Source organism: Myzus persicae, unplaced genomic scaffold, assembly GCF_001856785.1.
Source record: "Myzus persicae strain clone G006 unplaced genomic scaffold, MPER_G0061.0, whole genome shotgun sequence".
NCBI classification, from domain to species: domain Eukaryota; kingdom Metazoa; phylum Arthropoda; class Insecta; order Hemiptera; family Aphididae; genus Myzus; species Myzus persicae.
In genome coordinates this window covers 227666-248536 of record NW_019100780.1, presented here as the reverse complement: position 1 = coordinate 248536, position 20871 = coordinate 227666, and the positions used below count along the sequence as shown (strand labels likewise).

Here is a 20871-nt window from a genome sequence, read left to right as displayed (position 1 = left end):
TAGTCTTAACATTATAGCACATTTATTTGTAGCCTTGTTATATTGGCCCTGACTTTTTTAAAATCTATTAATGACTGATAGTTTTTAAAAAACATTGTTTTTAAATTATTTACTACCTTTAAAATATATAGAAATAAACCGTTTCCTATCAATTTATTCCATCTTAATCTCCATCAAAGATTTTTAAAACAGTAATTTTGATGAGTTTGACCAAATATAAAATACCTACAAGTCTATAATTATATTCAATCATAAAAACTATTTTATTTTCTGTCTGTAACTAATAGCAAGTAGCAATCCTATAATAAACAAAAATATATTATTTTTTCGTGAACTAAATATCAATTTCCGGTATTCTTTTTTATTTTCATAAGGATCTATAATTTTTTTTTAATAAAATACAGTCTATGTTAGTTTTACAGTCTTTACCTTTATATAGAGGGAATAATTTTTAAAATCGTTTAAGTAGTTTCTGAGTTTATCCATTACTTACAACCAAACAAACAATTTTACCTCTTTATAATATTAGTATATGTAGATTAGTGTTGTATAGATATAGGTAATTGACGAATTTACTTACTACTATAAAGACATGATAGAAATAACTTATTTCTATCATGTATAAAGACAAGTAGTGTTTTATCTTTTATTCGTGTAAAAAAATACACACGATCGTCGCCTGTCTTATTAAAATTGCTTGTTGCGCATATTATAATGTTATAATAATTATTAATCAATGATATAGGTACCTACTTAGGGAACCATATTTATATAAAAAAAACTGTTATAAATCTACACCATGTTTCACGGATTTATATTATAATTTAATATTTAGAATACATATATATATTTCATTACATAATATGTCTGTGTCGTGGTTTAACTATTTATTAACATATAACAACAATTATAACAAACTAGAATGAATAACGAAGGATGACGAATAGTTAAACTTAAGCCAACTGAGGAATGCGGACAGTCTACTAATAAGTATAATAGGTTATAGGTAACTAATAAGTAATAATAATCAAATATGTGGTACGTGGTGATTATTTAGAATATCTTCTGTAGTGCAACGATGATGGCAACTCAATCATAACAAGTGTTTTTATTTATAATTGGTAAATTAGCTATATTATAGGTACTTGATTTGGATGGTTTAAGTGATTTACCTAGCTCTACCTGCAAACCCAAAAGCCTATTACGGCTTACTACAATTTATTATTATCGTAGTGTGCGACAGTATTACATTACAGTAGAGGACAACATTTAAATAATAATGTAGTTAATACTTTAGTATTTAATATACCTATTGGCTATTACCTAAATGTACTCTGTTCCAAATTTTCAAAAGAGAATAATATCCACAATCCAGTCCGTGAATTCGTTTTCATTTTGTACTAATTAAATCAGGTGATTTGAAAATGGTATAGGCTCGTCGAGAAACGTCCTGTTTGGATTCAGTGTAGGTAAGTGGGTAAATCGGATTTCCATTAATAATATTAATGTTTTATTTAGTAGGTTAGATAAAAATAGTGACAAATATTGTTTTGTTTAACGACTAGTTGACTAGTATACCGATATTTAAGTTATCCTACCACCATTATAGTTATCTCTTATTAACCAAAAACTTATCAAAATGTAAGTTCAGCAGTTCCAATTTTATGCCAATTGACCAATGATCACATTATTTGAATTTGAAGGTAAGAACATAATTTGTATCGTCGGAAGGTTTTTACAGTATTTTAATTTTTAGGTGACTTACAAGTTTATTAAATATTAATACCTATTTAAAAACTAAAATATGATAATTCTCTTAAAAATTAAAATATTGTAAAAAACCATGAAACATTAATAATGTTCTAAAATGTAAGTTTGAATAAGTTTGATAATAGTTGACCTATTATTAGACCTATATTATTCACCATATTAGACGCATTAATAACAATTGATAAAATAATTACCATTTTAAAAAACCCCCAATCATTTTCAAATCTTGAACAGCTAATTCTATTGAGGTAGAAGTGTTACCTATAGAACGGTTCAGGCCTTCGAGGGCGCACATTAGGGGATGCAAGGGAGTGACCATAGGCGGAAATCCATTGAAAATATTGGAGAGCTATTTTTCAAATGAACCTAAATCGAGGGTGGCTCTGCCGCATCACAATAACTATCGGGCTTTTGGAATTGGTTTGACACATACTTTTTGGGGGAAGAAGGGGGAATCCCCTCTCTTCGATTTCTACATATGTGGGTGACATGCACGGTTATATACTAGTAGTAACTAGTAGATAACCGTGGTGACATGTCACTCTCTTGACAAATGTGAAATGATGCTAATTTTTAATTGTATACAATAAACTATTTTTACTGATAATATTATACTACATGACATATTACATAGGTCATTGTTTATCAATATTGTATATATATTTTCTATTATTACCCTTTAAAAGCAATTTTGTCGGTTTTAAGTTTTTTTATGATATAATATTAAAATATAATTGATTAATATAGAGAATATTGATCGTCATTGTCCTCGAATAATGCAAACAAAATTAGTAATTCTACAAATAAAATAATAATAGTAATAATTATACAGCTATACATTTAAGTACAAATCTATAATATAAATCAAAATTTATATTTATTCAAAAATATATTAAGATCACTTATTCTTTTTAAAAATATAAAATTGATCAGTCACATTTACAATGCAAATACATTTACACAGTTATTTATATTTGATATTTCAGTCAGTCATATTACTCACTATATCTATCATATTGAAATTATTTACATAATTGCATTGGATCAATAATTATTAAAAAAATAAATACATAAAATATCACTATCATTATTACATTTAAATTCATTACAATCTTGTTTTATTTTATCCTCATAAAATGATTCATTTTTAGGATAATTATAATTTCATTTTTTTTTAGAGAATTACCTAATTTCATTTTCATTAGTAAGTGAATCATCACATAACCCTTTGTGGCTTTGTTAACACACATCTACCGGATAGTCAGCAATTTTTACATTTTTTTTTGTTTATGTTATACATAATTGTTGAGCACCTTCTAAATATTAAAAGGATAAAAATTAAGAAATAACGGTTGAACTTTATAGAATTACTTGTATAGAATTTAAATCAAAAAATCATAAATGTGGGGAAGTCGGTCTCAAGTGATAAGTAGATTTAATGACAAATTCAAATCTGGGCATAAATGCAGTTTGGTTCCCAAGCTTTTTTTTCGATTTTTCTTTTCCAAAATGTGTATTTTAAAGCACTGCACACGAAAGTCTAATTTCAAAATTGTCGCAAATCATTATTTGGAAGTTCTATGTTTCCAAAGCTTACGATTTTACACATGCATGCGCGAAACACTTTAGGTACCTACTTTCTATTATATTTTCGTATCGGATTGTCGCTTCACAATGTAACAACTACAATTATCAGCGTTTGTTGGAAGGTAGAGTTATAAATACTTTAATAGATTTAGTTTTTACCCTGTGGGCTGTTACCTACTTGAAGTGGTTTTGCATTACAAGTTGAGGGATATTTTTGATTTGCGGAGCGGAGCAGCGGCGCCGAGAAGCGTAGCGACGAGTATCACTGCCCAAGCAAAATAATATTTTTAATTAAAATTTTCACATTTAAGTTCGAAGTTTGTAAACAGCAAGTACGATAATGTAAATCTATTTGCATATTTCCATACATCATACACAACATACAAAAAATATGAAAAGTAGTTTATATGATATTTTCATCGAGGATATCGCGTATTTTTGAAAAATTGACTGTTTTATAGTTTTTTTGGTTCAACTTTTTAAGTAAAAAAATGAAAGAATTTTGGAACAAGAATTTTGTATTCAGTGCTTTAAAACACACATTTTAGAAAAAAAAATCGAAAAAATCCTGTGGGAATCAAACTGCATTTATTCCCAAATCTGTTTTTTGAGTTCTTAACGTTTCACTAGATGAACGGTACCTACGTTAGAATCAATAGAACACGTCTGTCGTCTGTAATATTTTAATATGTTGCATGTGTGTAGTGTGTTAGACAAAGGCCAAAAATCACCGCTTCCAGTTCCAATGTATTTACATAAAAATTAATATTTTCATAAAAAAGTTCAATAGCCAACACTAAATCGTTTATCTAATCAGTAATCGGTACAGCCAGGAAGTCGACTGACATGCATATAGACATAGTAATAATCGTTATATATTGTCATTCGAGCAGAATAAATTAAAGACGATAAAGCATAACACTTGACCTTGAGAGTTGAGACATTATATTGAGTCCAATATTTAGGTAGACTGTTATCTATACATTCTATATATTACATCATTGTGATATTGTTTACAGTTAATATATTCGTAAATGTGTTATTCTGGGCACTGGTGGGCGTCGGCCGTCGAACGCACAATGTATAAACAGAGTCAATAGAACTGCACAGAAACTAGATTAGGGCTCGTCTCTGGTTCTCAAACTGTGTTACGCGCACTGAATACTGTATACTGATAAAACGCAGAAGAGTAGAAGACTTCGACGTGACTATATACATATAACGGCCCGAGAAATAAATTAAATTGTTTATGATTATTACTATTATTAATGCCTAACATATGCAAGGAGCGTTGGGAAGTAATTCTGCTGGCAACCAATGAAAAAAACTAATGTATATATTTGTTGATGAGTTATAAAAATGGATAGAATATGACTTATGCGATATAATTAGTAAGTACGTATTGAAATAATATTTTACTAATTTTTTATTTTGAATAGTTTTGGTTTATGCCTTTAGTGGTATACGAGATTGCCCGTAATTAACATATTATATTAAATTACCTAGGTCGGATTTGGAATTTTGATAGCCCAGATGGCTAAGTCTAAAAATATTGTGAGCCCTTGGATTTGATGCATTTTTCATAAAAATGTTCTTTCTGTTAAATTACAACTTTTAAATTTAAAATGTACAAATAAATAAAATGTATAATTTTCTTTACATATGTATAATATTACGTTGCAATCTTGTAATATATTAGAAAAATAAATTTTAATAATATTGTTGAAATCTATCGGTAAAAAAAAACCACAAATACCTAATTGTATGAGGGCCCCAAAAACTCNTAATGATCACATTATTCAACTATTTAGGAATGACAAAAAATTTTTTATGAAATATACATGTACACACAAGTATGAATGGGAAATTGTACAGGCTACTAATGTCATGACCATTGTTAAAAATAATGCATATATTTTCCAAAAAACATTAATAACATGAATTATACTTATATACTTATAGTTAATATACTACGCGGGTCAAAACTCAAAATACGAACCAATGCGGCCGCAGCGCAGCCGGTGGCCGATTATCGTACAATTTACCACATGACTTTCATTCGTAAGAGTTTGGTCTTCTTCCATTCTACAATGATTCAATAATTCATGATTGAAATATTCAGTGGCGTAGCCAGGGGGAGGCTGAGGGGGCTACAGCCCCCCCGAAATGTTAATAAAATTTAAAAATTATTTTAATGGTCTATGGTATTCGATCAAAAACTAAACCACCGCTGTGTAAAAAATCGATCAGCCCCCCCCCCCTCGAAAAAATCCTGGCTACGTCACTGCACTGTCTAATGAATAGTGAATAGTGATGTTGTTTTTTGTATACAATAAACAGCATAGGAAATGTTTTAGTTTATTTTTATTAGATAAAAATTATAATCTAAGATCTATATAAATAGTTTAACCTAACAAATAACTTAAATTTATTAATAGCTATAAACTATAAATGATTAAAAATATTGGTTTTGTAAAGACCACAATTTAAGATAGTGTGGGTGCTCAACATTTAATGAAAAAGTGCCTACCGATCGGTTATTGATCGATTTCGAAATCACTATTTAAAACATCTGGAAAATTAACCACTAGTTCTTGTATGTAAATAGTGTCCATAAGCTCAAATACAGCGGTGGTGGCTGGTGCACTGTACGTCTGTACAATGCTGCCACTTTATCGCCAGTCGCCACACATCATTTCGCAAGCCCTAGAGATGGTCATTTAATTTGGTTGCTTCTTCAAAACTATCTTGTCATAGGTCGTCGGGCAACCATACTATCTTAACCGCGGTAAAAACCAAATGCTAAAAATAGTTAGTATCCATTACAATGTATTATTTACAAGTTTACAACCTATCAAAATTCGTACACCAATCTTGTCCTATTCAAACATTTGTTTAACTACAACCGATGCACTGTGTTTGTTCGTAATTATTTAATAGTTAATAATTATTAATATTAAACCTAACTTAACTTAATGAATTGTGTGAATTGTGCTGCTGTTGCTGCAAAATACGTCCATTGTCTCAAGGAAAAAAAATTGGCCGGCCGTATTTTTATGAAGGGACCAATTCTCCATGTACCATTATTCTGCGGTAGGTACAAGTAAAAAATAGTTCGAAAATCTCAGATTTTGGCATATAATGATGGTCCGCATACACCTATAATATTTGATGTTCTAACTTCTAATCTGATTTCTGAGTAATGTCCTGTCCGTCATAATCCCCTCCAGTGACGAAATCCTGGCGCCCAATGCTGTACCATCGCAATTGCATTCCGATTTCTTAGCAACCAGTGGGGTTGTATAATGAATAATTCATAATCATGTATATACTAAATTGGTCGGAGTGGCGTCGGACGATTGTCGTACTAGTCAGCATTTAGCAGCACTGCAGTAGTGGCCAATCATCAATAATTAATATTTTTCTGTGCCATATAGTCTGTAGTCGTGGTGGTCATAGTGTGACACTGTGACAGTGCATGGCATGTTGTATTAAAATATTTTAGCGTCTACAGCAATGGCGATCGGTCGATGATTCCAACGGGAACAGTCGACATTTTTTTCTCATCAATTGCACAGCGTTGTATTTTTGTAACAGTGTTTTACTTACCTATACCCATAGACATCAACTATCCTCGATCAAATAGGTATGTAAATAGCTGTATATTATGCTGTAAATATATCATATATATAATATATTCTAAATAAGTATTCCTACCTAAGCATGTTGTTAGTTGTTACTCATAAAGTCATAACTCTTTATTCCCAAAACCGTCCGTGGAAGTATACTATACGTCTTGATATTTTTCAATTTTATTGCATTCGTTGCTTACTTAAATGTGCCTATGAAGTACAAGCAGTACTGTACAGGATACTTAAAAAAAAAAAAACTACATAAATACTTTCGAATCGTGTATTTATATACATCTATATTTTTAAAAACAAAAGAAACATTTTGTATTTTTAGAAATTTTAATGAAAAAAATTATAGTTTTGAACTTTTTTTACGTAAATGTGTTTTAAAATTGTCAGTATGTTGGATGCGTATAGGCCTATTTTGCTCCAAAACACTGTAGTGTGGAAATGTTCAACCTTAATTTCCCTTCTAATACAACAACAACATTTTAATATTTGACATCTTTAAACCTTTTATAATTTGTAAGTGGTACCTACTTTACATTGAATGTGTTCTTCGAAGAAAGGGCTGACCAGTACCATAATATGATAGTATGCAAGTTATGAAAAAAATTCCATTATAAAGGGGGTAAACTTTTTGATTTTTTAAGTTATGGGCAATTCAAATATTTTTCAAACAAAACCAAACCTACCGCACATTTTGTGATGTATCTTCAGAACATTTCAACTTTTTACTGAATTTTTTTTTTTTTAACTATTTTTTATGCTATAAACAACAATTAAACCAGAAATGTGCAAATTATTTAATTTAATTTTAAACATAAAAAAGTTGAGAAAAATTGGCATTTTTAAAATGAAATCACATGTAACTCTAGATAATGCCATATTTACTACAGTTATTATTTTATTATTCTACAGAATAATACCTAGATTTACATTTTGTTTTCATACATTTTACTTCTTAGTGAGAATTGAGCACAATATGCTCATCTAAGCTCATTGTCCAATAATTATTGTCCATTGACAATAATTACAATCACAAAGGTCATCTCATGTAAATAACTAAAAATAATAATGTAAACAATAATTTATTTTATTTTACATGTTTTGTCAAACATACAATTTTAAAAGTTATGGTACTGTTTTTTTCTGATACTAATAACTCATAATCAATCAAGTTACAGATCAAATTAAATATTTATGTTGGTAATCAGAATAATTAGTTGACATAACTGTTATTAGATCAATAATTTAATCAATAAGATGTAAGATAACACTGAACAACGATGCAATGTTTGTTTTAATAATAAATTCAAAATGAGCAGATATAAAATATACATAACACATATTATTATGTAGGTATAGCCATGATAAATTACTCATTAGTAATTATTGGAATATTGGACCGTGCAAAACATCCCTGTATTTATCTAAAAATATCAATATCGTTCTAATGAAAACTGAGCTATGAATTATTCATAACATACAACCATTAATTTGATATTGAATAAATTAAAAAATGTCAATTAAAACTGAAAAAATATCTAGAAAATAATATCATTTTTCTAAATATGTATATATACATATATATATATATATATATATATATATATATACACATACATATATGTACATTTAGATAGGAAGCTAAAATCTATAATCTAACATTGTGTTTATACCATGACAGGATACAAATGTAACCACATGAACAGCCAACGATTGAAGACATAATGTACAATAATAGAAACATAAACCAGAATGACCAAGGTCAAAACTACCAACATAGAAGGTTCAGAACAAATCCATCATTAAATTCAGAAAATGATCAATTTGATTTTAAGTCAACTAAACAGAATGAATGGCCACAGTCCAGAAGTTCTAATACAAAGGAACAATGGAGAAAACAACAGAAATCACCTGATAAAAAAGAACGGTGGGAAAAAAAACAAAATCTCAGAAATAGACAAGAACATTGGGGACCAAAACAAAATTTAGGAAATATACAAGAACAATTAAATTTCAAACAGAACTCTGAAAATAGACAAAATAGATGGGGAGGAAAAAAAAAAGTGGAAGATAAATATTCTGATAATGGCCCAGATGAAAAAAAAATTATAAATAAGTATAATTTTGGATACAAATGTCTTGAAGAATTATGTAGTAAAGACCCATCTGAAATTGTATTTGTGATGTCAAATAAAGTAAATGGATTCATGGACTTATTCAAAGAAAATAAAGAACCAGATTGGATTTTTTTGCTTATGAAAGTATCAGCTAAAATTTGTTCTACTGAATTAACACAAAGCAAAACTTTCTTACTAACAGAACTAATAAGTAATCAATTTTTTGATCACCTAAAAACATATATACTTTGTACACCAACAGAAAAAAACTTAAATCGATGCAACAATATGAATACATTTTATGAAGATTGTTTAGTTGTGTTTCAATCTATAACTACGTTATTTCCAAAAACAGCAGAAGAAAAGTTAAAAGAAATAATAGTAAGTAGTAATATTGCTTTAAATGGTATTAAAAGTTATTGTAATCATATTGAAATAAATGAAACTACAATAGTTAAAATGAATGAATTGCTAGAAAAGCTCAAGGACACTGTATTGACAGAGGAATTAAAATTGAAAGAAAAATTAGTATTTGAAAATATTGCCCAACTCATGCCCCCACCTGAAGATTTTAGAGAACTAACTGTATATCCAACTGCAATTGATCTCGAATGTGGAGAACGATTTTTACGCCCTAATATCTCTAAAGGAGCTTATCAGAATGTAGAACACTATTTAGATGTTCAATTTCGTCTATTACGTGAAGATTTCATTGCTCCACTACGAGACGGTATACAATTTTATAAAGACACAATAAATAATCAACATCAACATGAACGTCGAAAAAAAATAAATAATATCCGTATTTACCGTGACATTGAATTTGAAAAGAAAGGTGAATTTGTTCGTGATAAATATGGTTATCTAGTTAACTTTGAAAAAAAATATAAATTAAGAATCAACTGGGAAATGGCAAAACGATTTATGTATGGATCTTTATTATTATTTTCCGGAAATGATTTTAAAACTTTTTTTTTGGGTATTGTTATGGAGCGGAAGATTGAACTTTTGACACAAGGAAAGATAATCGTGGAATTATTAGAAGATGCAAAACCTGTATTCAATACGCCTCTAACTATGGTAGAAAGTGAAGTATTTTTTGAACCATATAAATGTTCAATGGAAGTTCTTAAAAACATTAATAGTCATAATTTCCCTATGGAAAAGTATATAATATCAGCTTGTAATAAGATAGATTATCCCATTTATATTGACATGTTACCTGAACCTACCTATTATGCAATTGATGATTTGGTTAAATTTCAAGTACTGAGTCAAAATCATTGGCCTACTAAAGAACAGTTAGGACTTGATGAAATGCAATATGGAGCATTTAGAGCGGCGTTGACACAAGAATTTACAGTTATTCAAGGACCACCTGGTACTGGAAAAACATTCATTGGATTGAAAATAATGAAAACAATTATAAATAATTTATACGACAATCCATTACTCACCAAACCAATTTTAGTAGTTTGTTACACAAATCATGCTCTTGACCATTTTATGGAAGGCATATTGAGTTTTACAAACAAAGTTATTAGAATTGGAGGTCAATCTAAATCAAAAATAATTGAAGAATACAGTTTAAAGAATATATCTCGTATGTACAGAAGATCCATTACAACTAATAGAGGTCTTCATAATATTGGTGAACAAGTCAAAACTACTATGGAGAACATTAAATATTTTAAGAAATGTAGTGAAGTTGTATCATACAATGCTGGAATATTAGAATTATCATTGTTGAAAAACGGAATGCCTAAACAATATCATCATTTTTTCAACACAACTTTGGATCTCCTTTCTTGGTTATTTCAAGATTTTGATTATTTTAGTGTAGACCCAATTGGGTTTATAACTGGAGTCTGCAATGATTTGATTGATAGGGTTTATCACTCAGAACAATTGTTAGAAATCCAAAAAGAAGTGGTTAAAGATGATGATGAAGAAGAACCATATGAACCAGACTACTTAGATCTAGAACTTAATAGTTAAGATATTGTAATTTATAGTATCACATTAGACGACATAAAAAATGCTTGCAAAGAACTACTTGAGGAGAGTATACGATTAGAGAATCTATTAAATTTTGATGTAAATTTCTTTAACGAATCTGAAGAAGCTAAGTTCAACTTCGGTGTAATGGAAAAAGTACATGATTATTTTGAATATATGTTGAATTTAGTTGATACTGAAATTGAATTACCGCGAACAATGAAAGATGTTTATGTTTTAAATATGAGGCAAAGGTGGTCTTTATATTTTTGTTGGGTAAAAGAAACCAAAGCTATGTTCGATCCAAAAATAATAGATTGTGAACTAAAGTATACTCAAGTTTATAAGCAATATGCTGAGTTAAGAGAGTTGCAAAATGTAGAGCTCTTAAATAAGATGCATGTAATAGCATTAACTACAACTGGTGCTGCTAAACACAGAATAATGCTAGAAGGATTAGAATCACCAATTGGTAAGAATAATGATTTTAAATTACTTTTTTATCAAACTGTATAATAAATATTAATTTTCAGTGGTTGTTGAAGAAGCTGCTGAAGTTCTGGAAGCACATATTGTCTCTTCTTTTACAAGTCACTGCCAACATCTAATATTAATAGGTAGGTATTTGTAAGTAACCATATGCAAATATATTTGTAAGTTAATTATTTTTAATTTTAAAGGTGATCATAAACAACTTCGTCCTAGTAATGCAGTTTACAAACTGGCAAAAGATTTTAATTTTGATATTTCGTTGTTTGAACGTATGGTCAACAATGATGTACCTTGTTACACGTTAGGCGAACAACATAGAATGCGCCCTGAAATATCATCTCTTATAACTCCATCAATATACAATGAATTGAAAAATCATATTTCTGTTCACAATAGGGAACACATACGTGGTGTTACAAAAGATGTATTCTTCCTAAATCATAATATATATGAAAACGAAGTATGTTATTTCTGTTACTGTATTTTATCATGATCCAATTCAATTAATACAATTTAATAACTTCTTAGGTTGAAGAAATTTCAAGCAAAAGTAATGATTATGAAGCTAGGTTTTTAATTATGTTTGCTAGGCATTTAATTTTACAAGGATATAAAACTGATCAAGTTACAATATTAACAACTTACAGTGGTCAATTATTTCTAATTCGTTCGGTAAGCCTGTTTTTAAGTTCTAATTTAGGACAATATAAATGATAACTGATTTGATTCAAAGCATTATTAATATTATTTTTTTTATTGAAATTATAAAATATTAAAATATGAATAATTCATTGTATAATATATTTTAAGTTGAGGAAAAAACATTCAATATTAGAAGGTATGAAGATTACAGTGGTAGATAATTATCAAGGAGAAGAAAGTGATATAATATTGCTATCACTAGTTAGAAGTAATGAAAAGGGAAATGTTGGATTTTTGAAAACTGAGAACAGAATATGTGTTGCATTGTCAAGAGCAAAGTATGGACTTTACATAATGGGTAACATGGACAATCTGTACAATTCTGGTAATTTGTGGAAACAAATAAAAGAAACATTAGTAAATCAGGGGTCATATGGTAAAAATATAGTTTTGTTGATATTTTATAATGTTGATAGTAAAATTTAAAATTGATTTCATGACTTGTTTTAAGGTGATGAATTGACTTTAGAATGTGCTGTTCATTCTGGTATTATGACAAAGGTTATAAAAAGTGAAGATTTCAATATTATTATGGAAGGTGGTTGTTCTATGTTGTGTAAGTCATTGCTCTTGTGTGGTCATTATTGTTCAAGTATATGTCATTCTTATGACCGAGACCATTTAGTATTGAAATGCAGGGAGCCCTGTAACAAGTAATTTGTTTTTTTTTTTAAATATCCTTTTATTATGCTAATGTGTTAATGTATAATAGGTTCTGTGATTATAACCATCCTTGTAAGAAAACATGTTATATGGATTGTGGAAAGTGTACTGTGCCAATGATCAGAGAGTTACCATGTGGCCACAAATTGACATTACAATGTTTTGAGGATGTTTTTTCTTATCTGTGTGAAGAAATGGTTGGTTTTATAACTATTTATTTTCATGTTATATTATTTAAATTACATATACACAATTCACAAGAATTTAATTTTAGGTGGAAGTTGTCCTAGAAATATGCGGTCATACAATTTTAAAAAAATGCCACGACAAAAATCCGAGCTGTTCATATAAATGTTTTGATCGATTAGATTGTGGTCATGCTTGTGAAAAAAATTGTCACAAAAATGATGATCCAGAACATGAGAAAGTAATTTTAGTTCTAAAAAAATTTGTTTTATGTTTTATTATTATTATTTTATAAATGTGTCTATAGTATAAATGCTTAAAACCTTGTGCAAATATAAACAAAAATTGCTCTCTAAGTCACAAATGTCAAAAGATGTGTTATGAAGACTGCTCATTGTGTACTGTTAAAGTTGAGAAAGTTTTGCCTTGTGGACACTCAAAGAACGATGTACCTTGTGGATTTAATATTGATGAGGTTAAATGTATTCTTCCTTGTGATCGTCCATTAACATGTGACCATAAGTGTCAATCTAAATGCTATGAAAAATGTAAACCTTGTGAAAAACAAGTAAGTTGAGTATTTTATTACATCCTCCCGTTTTATTTATTTTACTTTATCTATATATTTCAGGTAATAAAAGTTATACCAGACTGTGGCCATTCAATCACTATGAAATGTAAAACTCCACCAGGACGTGAGCTTTGCACTAAAATATGTAACCGAATTTTAGATTGCGGGCATATGTGTAAGAATTTATGCGCAGAAGAATGTGCAACTAAAGATTGTGAGGAAATAGTATTGCAAAAAAATAGTAAACTTGCTTGTGGTCATAATAGCGTTTGGGTTTTATGTTGTGACAAGGATAAAGGTAATATTTGTACCCATATAATTATTATACATTTATTTTTTTTTTTTTTATCGAAAAGTATTTTATAATTTTTTCTTATACATTTATATCTTTATATTGAAAGTACTTAGAACTCAATGACTGTGTGACTAATATATGTTCATATAAGGTTATTAATAAATAATTGTGTTATTAATTTATTTGGTATTTAACTAGAAAAACCCTTTTGCATAAACAACAACATTACCAATCATTATGAGATAGAGAACTGAGTAGAATTGTAGAATTTGGAAATTTTTTATTTGTAATACTTATATAAAAACTGAAAATAAAATAATATGTTATAGAGTTTCGAATGGACAGCCAATATTTACTTGATAAATGTCGTGAACCATGTTTACAAAAATTAAACTGTAATGATATTTGTTTGGGAACATGTGGAGAATGTAAACAAGGCCGTATACATATTCCCTGCAGTGAAATTTGCAACAAGATAAACCCGTGCAATCATACGTATGTGGAAACATTTTTATTTAAAACTTATGTGTTTATTTATAATCACGTGTAATAATTAATTTTAACAGATGTAAATTCCCCTGTAAGGAACGGTGTCCACCATGTAATCAGAAATGCATCTATTCTTGTGTGCATTCTAGATGTACTCAGAAGTGTGGTAATCTATGTGTTCAGTGCAAGGTAATAAATAAATGCTATAATAACTATATCCTAAAAAAATTAAAACATATGAATTTTTTCTTTTATGAAAAATGTAATGGATTTTATGTTCGTAATGTTATGGATGGGGGTGGATGAATTAAAGTACATCCCATTGAATAAACTTGAACCTTATAACCATGATTCATATTTTGTTGATTGTATAAACAGGAAAAATGTGAGTGGAAGTGTAAACATTTAAAATGCACTAGAAAATGTTATGATTTATGTAACCGAAGACCTTGTTATGAGCCTTGCACATTAAAGTTGAAATGTGGACATGAGTGTATTGGTTATTGTGGAGAACCATGTCCTCCTTTATGTCGAATTTGTCAAGAAGACGAAGTTACAACAATAATTTTTGGCAATGAAGATGAACCAAATGCAAGGTAAATTTGAAAGAATATATGGAAATATTTGTATTTTTTATTTTGTTACAAATTATTAACTAAGAAAGTTAATTTTGTATAAGTGAATTTAAAGTGTAGCTTTTCGTTTTTGTATTTATTTAAAAGCTAATGATTGACTGTGGCATAACACATTATAGTTATATGTCATATAATAATATCTGGCTTGAAAGGATTTTTTCCAGAGAGGTGTGTGAATATTTAAGTATAACATGTGAGGAGATTTACCAATCTCTATATTAATAACAATAAAATATATAAATAAAACCTAAATATTTTTGGCATAAATACTGCCAAAGAAAGTATTTTAAAGCCTAAAATAAGCAATTAGCTAAAGCCTATATAGAATTGATAAAATAACAAATAATACAACATTTACATTAACTGGGATTTTTCTATGTATAGTTTAATGTTGATGTGATATTTTTTAGGTTTGTTTATTTAGAGGATTGTGAACACACCATAGAATCAGAAGCTTTAACAAAATGGATGAACCAAAATGATGAAGAAATATGTTTGAAACAGTGTCCGTTATGTAAAACACCAATTTTAAGAACCCATCGTTTCATGAACCAAGTAAAAGTTATATTAGAAGACATATATAAAATAAAAATAAAACAGTATGGAGAACTATCTGTAATCCGCAGCAACATGAAAACAATAATGAATTCATTAAGATCCTTGAATAATAATTTTTCTTCAAATTATATTTGTGATACAAAACATAGATATTATAGAATCAAACATTTATGGGACACATTTTGCAAGCCTTTACTTGGATCTTTGACTCAAAAACGTTCTAAGTTCTCTTTACCTGCCAAGGACATTGAATCATTGAATTTTGTCATTGATTTGTTTAAATCTACTTCAAAGTATAAAAATAGAATTCAAAAACTCAAAGATGTCGAAAGAAAAGAATATATTATTAATCACTTTGATTGGATTCTTTCTGTTGCATTCACTTATTCACAGCAGTTATCAAATCAGCAAAAATTTGATATCAACATGGAGATGGCTCGTGGTGCAAGGATTATGAGTTTATATGAGATCATGTCCAATACAAAATTTCAGATGGCACAAAATGATTTGTACAATTCTTATGCAGCTGAGTTAAAAGATTTAGTAGGCAATATGGAAGCTCTTTTAATGTCTTGTAAAAAGTACACTGTTGATAGAGATACAGAAATACAAACGTTTACTGAGTTAATTGATGAGAAATTTGATGGGCTTGCAATTATAACTGATGAAGAAAGACAGATGATTCATGCTGCTATGTCTGTCAATTTTATGGGAGGCATTAAAGCTCAAGGACATTGGTGTAAATGTCCAAATGGCCACATTTATTGTGTTACAGAATGTGGAGGGCCAATGCAGAAATCGGTTTGCCCTGAATGTAAAGTAGAAATTGGCGGACAGAGTCACGTACATGTTTCAGGGATTACTGTAGCATCAGAAATGGATGGCGCTGTCAATCTCATGTATCAAAGAGGACCATAAGAATAATAAGAAGGATATCTATTTACAGAAAAATATGATTTTAACAATTTAATTTTACTTTTACTTTTACAAATTTTAAATGTTATAATATGTGGATTTAATTAATTTTTTCATAAATTTTTTTCATGTTTAAAACAATAATCTTAGGAAAATGATGGATAGAAACCTAATTGTGTAGTATATAAGATTGGCTACATTACTTTTAATATAATATACTGACACATCTAAAAGTATTTTTTATTTTCACATAATTTTGAAAATGGCCTATAGGCCAGGTTGCAGTTAGTAGTGAGTACTGGGTAAACACCAGAAAAGTGCTTTACTTAGAAGTTAATGCAGACACTTGAGATTAGATTCGATTATTTACACAAAATTTGGCACGAAATTGAGCTTAGATATAATCAATATTCCGAGTTAAGTTATTTATTTAAATATTAAATACCAAGGTAAATAAAAAAGGAGTATGCTTAATGTTTAAGAAACTGGAATAACAACATATATACTCATCTAACGATCTAACTAATGTTTTTTTTTTATTAAAAGTTCATGATAAATTATTTTTTATAATACATGACATGTGTAGTTGCTATTTATAATAAGACAAATATATTAAAATTATTAAAACTGCAAAGGTACAGTATTTTAGATTCTGAGTGAAGCAATGAATGTTATTGATTTTACGGTTCTGTGTCATTTCCTTTTGGTGCAGTAAAAGTGTTTTGATTTTTTTCAATTTTTTCTTTTAATATCTAAGATTTTAAAATGTAATACAAAATTCTACTAAATGTCTACTTTTATCAAAAATAAATAAATGTCTACTGGAAAGTCAAATCAAATTTTTATGAACCATCAATGTTAAAATTTTTACAACAGGATATTCACTCGATTTCTCATGTAGCAATTTTCTTATTTTGTTGTTATTCAAAAATGAATAATTGCAGATACTTGAAATTTACACCATAATATGTTTTTTTATTTAAATATTTTAACTCGTTTTGGGCTGTTTACTGTGACATTTTCAATTTTCAATTTTTTTAGTTTTTTTATAAATTCAATAAAATTGTATTTTTAAAAAGAGTACCAATTCAATACAAAGCCCCTGATATATTGTTACAATATCAGTTGAAAAATAATAGAAATACATGGGCATAATTTTTTCTTTAAGCATTTAAAGTTCAAATTTTGACAAAATTTGTATAATTCAAAGTTTACAAATAATTGTATTGTTAAAAATGTTTGAAAGATTAAAACAAGGTTCCACGTAAGTAGGTTATTATGTAATCAAAAAATCAAAAAATGTTTAAGCACAATTTTTTTTAATAGTTTTTTTATGTTCAAATGTGGATGAAATTACATAATGCATAACCAAGAATAATGATTACCTACTAGTAGTACTTACTTTCTCGTCCAGCACTCGTTATCGTGGGCAGTCGAGAAAAAGTAAGACTTTGTCTAGGTAAAAGACATCTCACCCTCGAACATCCAGTACTCATTATCGTGAGTAAAGTTCGGGAGTAAAGTAACCTTAGAGTTGTATAGTGTAAATCCTGTTGGACTTCTATTTAATTATCCTTTTGCGCAGTACTCGTCATCGCGGTCACCAAAAGGAGAACTTAAATAAAACTCATACAGCAGGTGTCTATACCAAGAATTGTAGAATAGCTTACTGACCCATATTTTAGTAAAATATTTTGGGTTCTGATCTGGCTCTGAATAAGTAAACTTTTGTTTGTTTTGAAATATAACTTTTATAGATGCTTTTGTTTTCTGATTTATTTAGGCATTCTATTAAATAATACGAATTAATTAATTTGTTTTCTAAGAAATCGTAACTGTACATTTTTTTTTTAAATAATTAAATAATTTACTCCACTGACTGCCGTATAATCGTTGGTTTCGAGTATAGGTGCCTACCTAGTGATTGAGTAGGTCATTCTTGAGGATATATTAAATTTCAATTCAACAATAAAGTATTAGGTTGGTATATATATATTGTTTTTTTTTTTTTTTTTTATTTATTTTGAAAATTTACAATCTGTATTAACAAAAACACAATAAGTAAATGAGATAATATGTACAACAAAACAATATATATAATGACAGAATGACATGATAAGGGAGACCATCCAATGATAGAACCCTTCAGATTTAAATTAAACATAATTTATTGATTTTTTTGATCATAAAAGATCACGACACCAGCGTCTTTTAAGACGTCGAGGGGGATTGTCTGGAAGTGTACGTGATGATAAGTGGGAGATAAGAGGATTTTGGTGTAGATGTATTTTTTTGTGAAATTTAGAGTAGTGTTGTTTAGTTAGTTGTTCAACGGTTTGTATTTTTAAGTCCTTGTGAAGTGTGATATTAGTTACGTACCATGGGGCAGATGTTATGAGACGGAGGGATATGGACTGGAATGCTTGGATGGTTTGTAGTTGGGACGGTTTGGCACTACCCCAAATTTGAGACCCGTAGGTCCATATGGGTCTTAAAAAAGATTTGGTATACTCAATAAAAAAAGTATCATAAATAGTTCAAACGAGCCAAAATATATGTTGAAAATTTTACAGTGATGTATAAAATGTTAATATAAGAATTCAGTAAAAATTGCATGTATCATCTATATTAATTTTTTGAAGAGTTAGTTACACCAAAAACCAAAATCAATTTCGCGTAAAAAATTCTCGTTTTTCGGGTACCTACTTTTGAAAACTACTGGGAATTTTAAATTTTAACCTCCTTAATACACCAACCTGCCGGAAAAGATATTAAAATTGAAAATTGAAGTATTATTTCGATAACTTATCGATTTATTGTATACAGTCACAAATAAAAAAAGTAATAAAAAATTCACATCATTCTAAAATTTTAAATAGATTATAACAATACCTTAACGGAGAATGAAAGCTAAATGAATTTTCTAATATTTTAAATTCCGGGTTAATATTCAATGCTGTAAACATTTTAACGTTAAATGTACATTTTTTTTTGTTAAAGGTAGAAAAACTTGTGAAGAGTCTTGTATACAATTTTAAAACTTTAGACATAAAAAGAAAATTTTTATTAATTTCTAACTCAAAATAAATTGCGAATTTACGTGATTTTGACAAATTTTATCAATTTAAAAAATCTATTATGCATTTATGGTCACCTTTTTTTCTAACTTAAACAATAATAACTTATGAAGAATCTTGAATTCAATTTTGAGTTTTTCGACCAAGCGAAAAGAGTTTTGAAAAATTGCTACCGAATAATGATGTATTTAATTACACATTATATAATATTATATGGGCATATGGCACAGGGACAGGGGGGAGATGTTGGCTATAGGGGTCAGAACTTGGATACAATAATATTTTTTTTTTTGCTAATTTCAATGTAATTTGGTGACTGGAAATCACATAATAATATAACATACAGGTGATAAAATCTCAAACCTGACCTTGGAATGTTCATTAAACTATAAATTAAGTTCATTCGCATATAATTGAACTATCATAATATTTACCTATATAGTTAATAATATGTATACCTACTTAATGTACCAAAATCTATTTTCTATTTATATACATCCAATTTTTGGCATTTGATATTGAATTTGACAACTTTATTGGTAGATAGTTGGAAGTGGGAACACACACTTTGAAGCAAAATAAACTTTAAATTTTATCCAAAATATGAAAATTTTCAAAATAATTTGATCGAAACTAAAATATACACGAACTTAATATTTTAATACCTAGTTATTAACATGCGGTTATCGTTTTTCATACATTATTGGTATAGGTATTTAATATGATTATTATTATACGCTGCATCACCTTTTTTCGGCGTTTTCAATATTATATTAAATTTGTGTTTATAGCGATGTATTATAAATTCTAATACCAAAAATCTATTATTTTGTAATTAGAATGTTCATCAGGTTTGTTGGTGTGTTACTTGCCTATACGGTTATACTGTATATAATTATCAATCAGGTACTAAGGTACCTACCAAATGTAAGTACCTATATAAGTTTTATAGTATTTTTGTGCCTATATAATCTACATGTTTTCGTCTTAATGACCTTGAAGTATAATTAACACAATATTAGATAACACGAACACAGTACCTATTAAACAAATAAGTGACAATTACTTGTTACTGTGAAAGTGTATATACTATTTTTTTTATAGTAGTATTTAATGTTTTGTTTATATATCAAAAACATTTGGTCGTCATCTGTCCTGTATATCTACATTGTGGG

At 28.5% G+C, this 20871-nt stretch overlaps 1 pseudogene; it reads left to right on the top strand.

Annotated features, from left to right (window-relative positions):
• Positions 1-1282: 1282 nt before the first annotated feature.
• Positions 1283-16855, top strand: LOC111042943 (annotated as a pseudogene).
• Positions 16856-20871: the final 4016 nt, after the last annotated feature.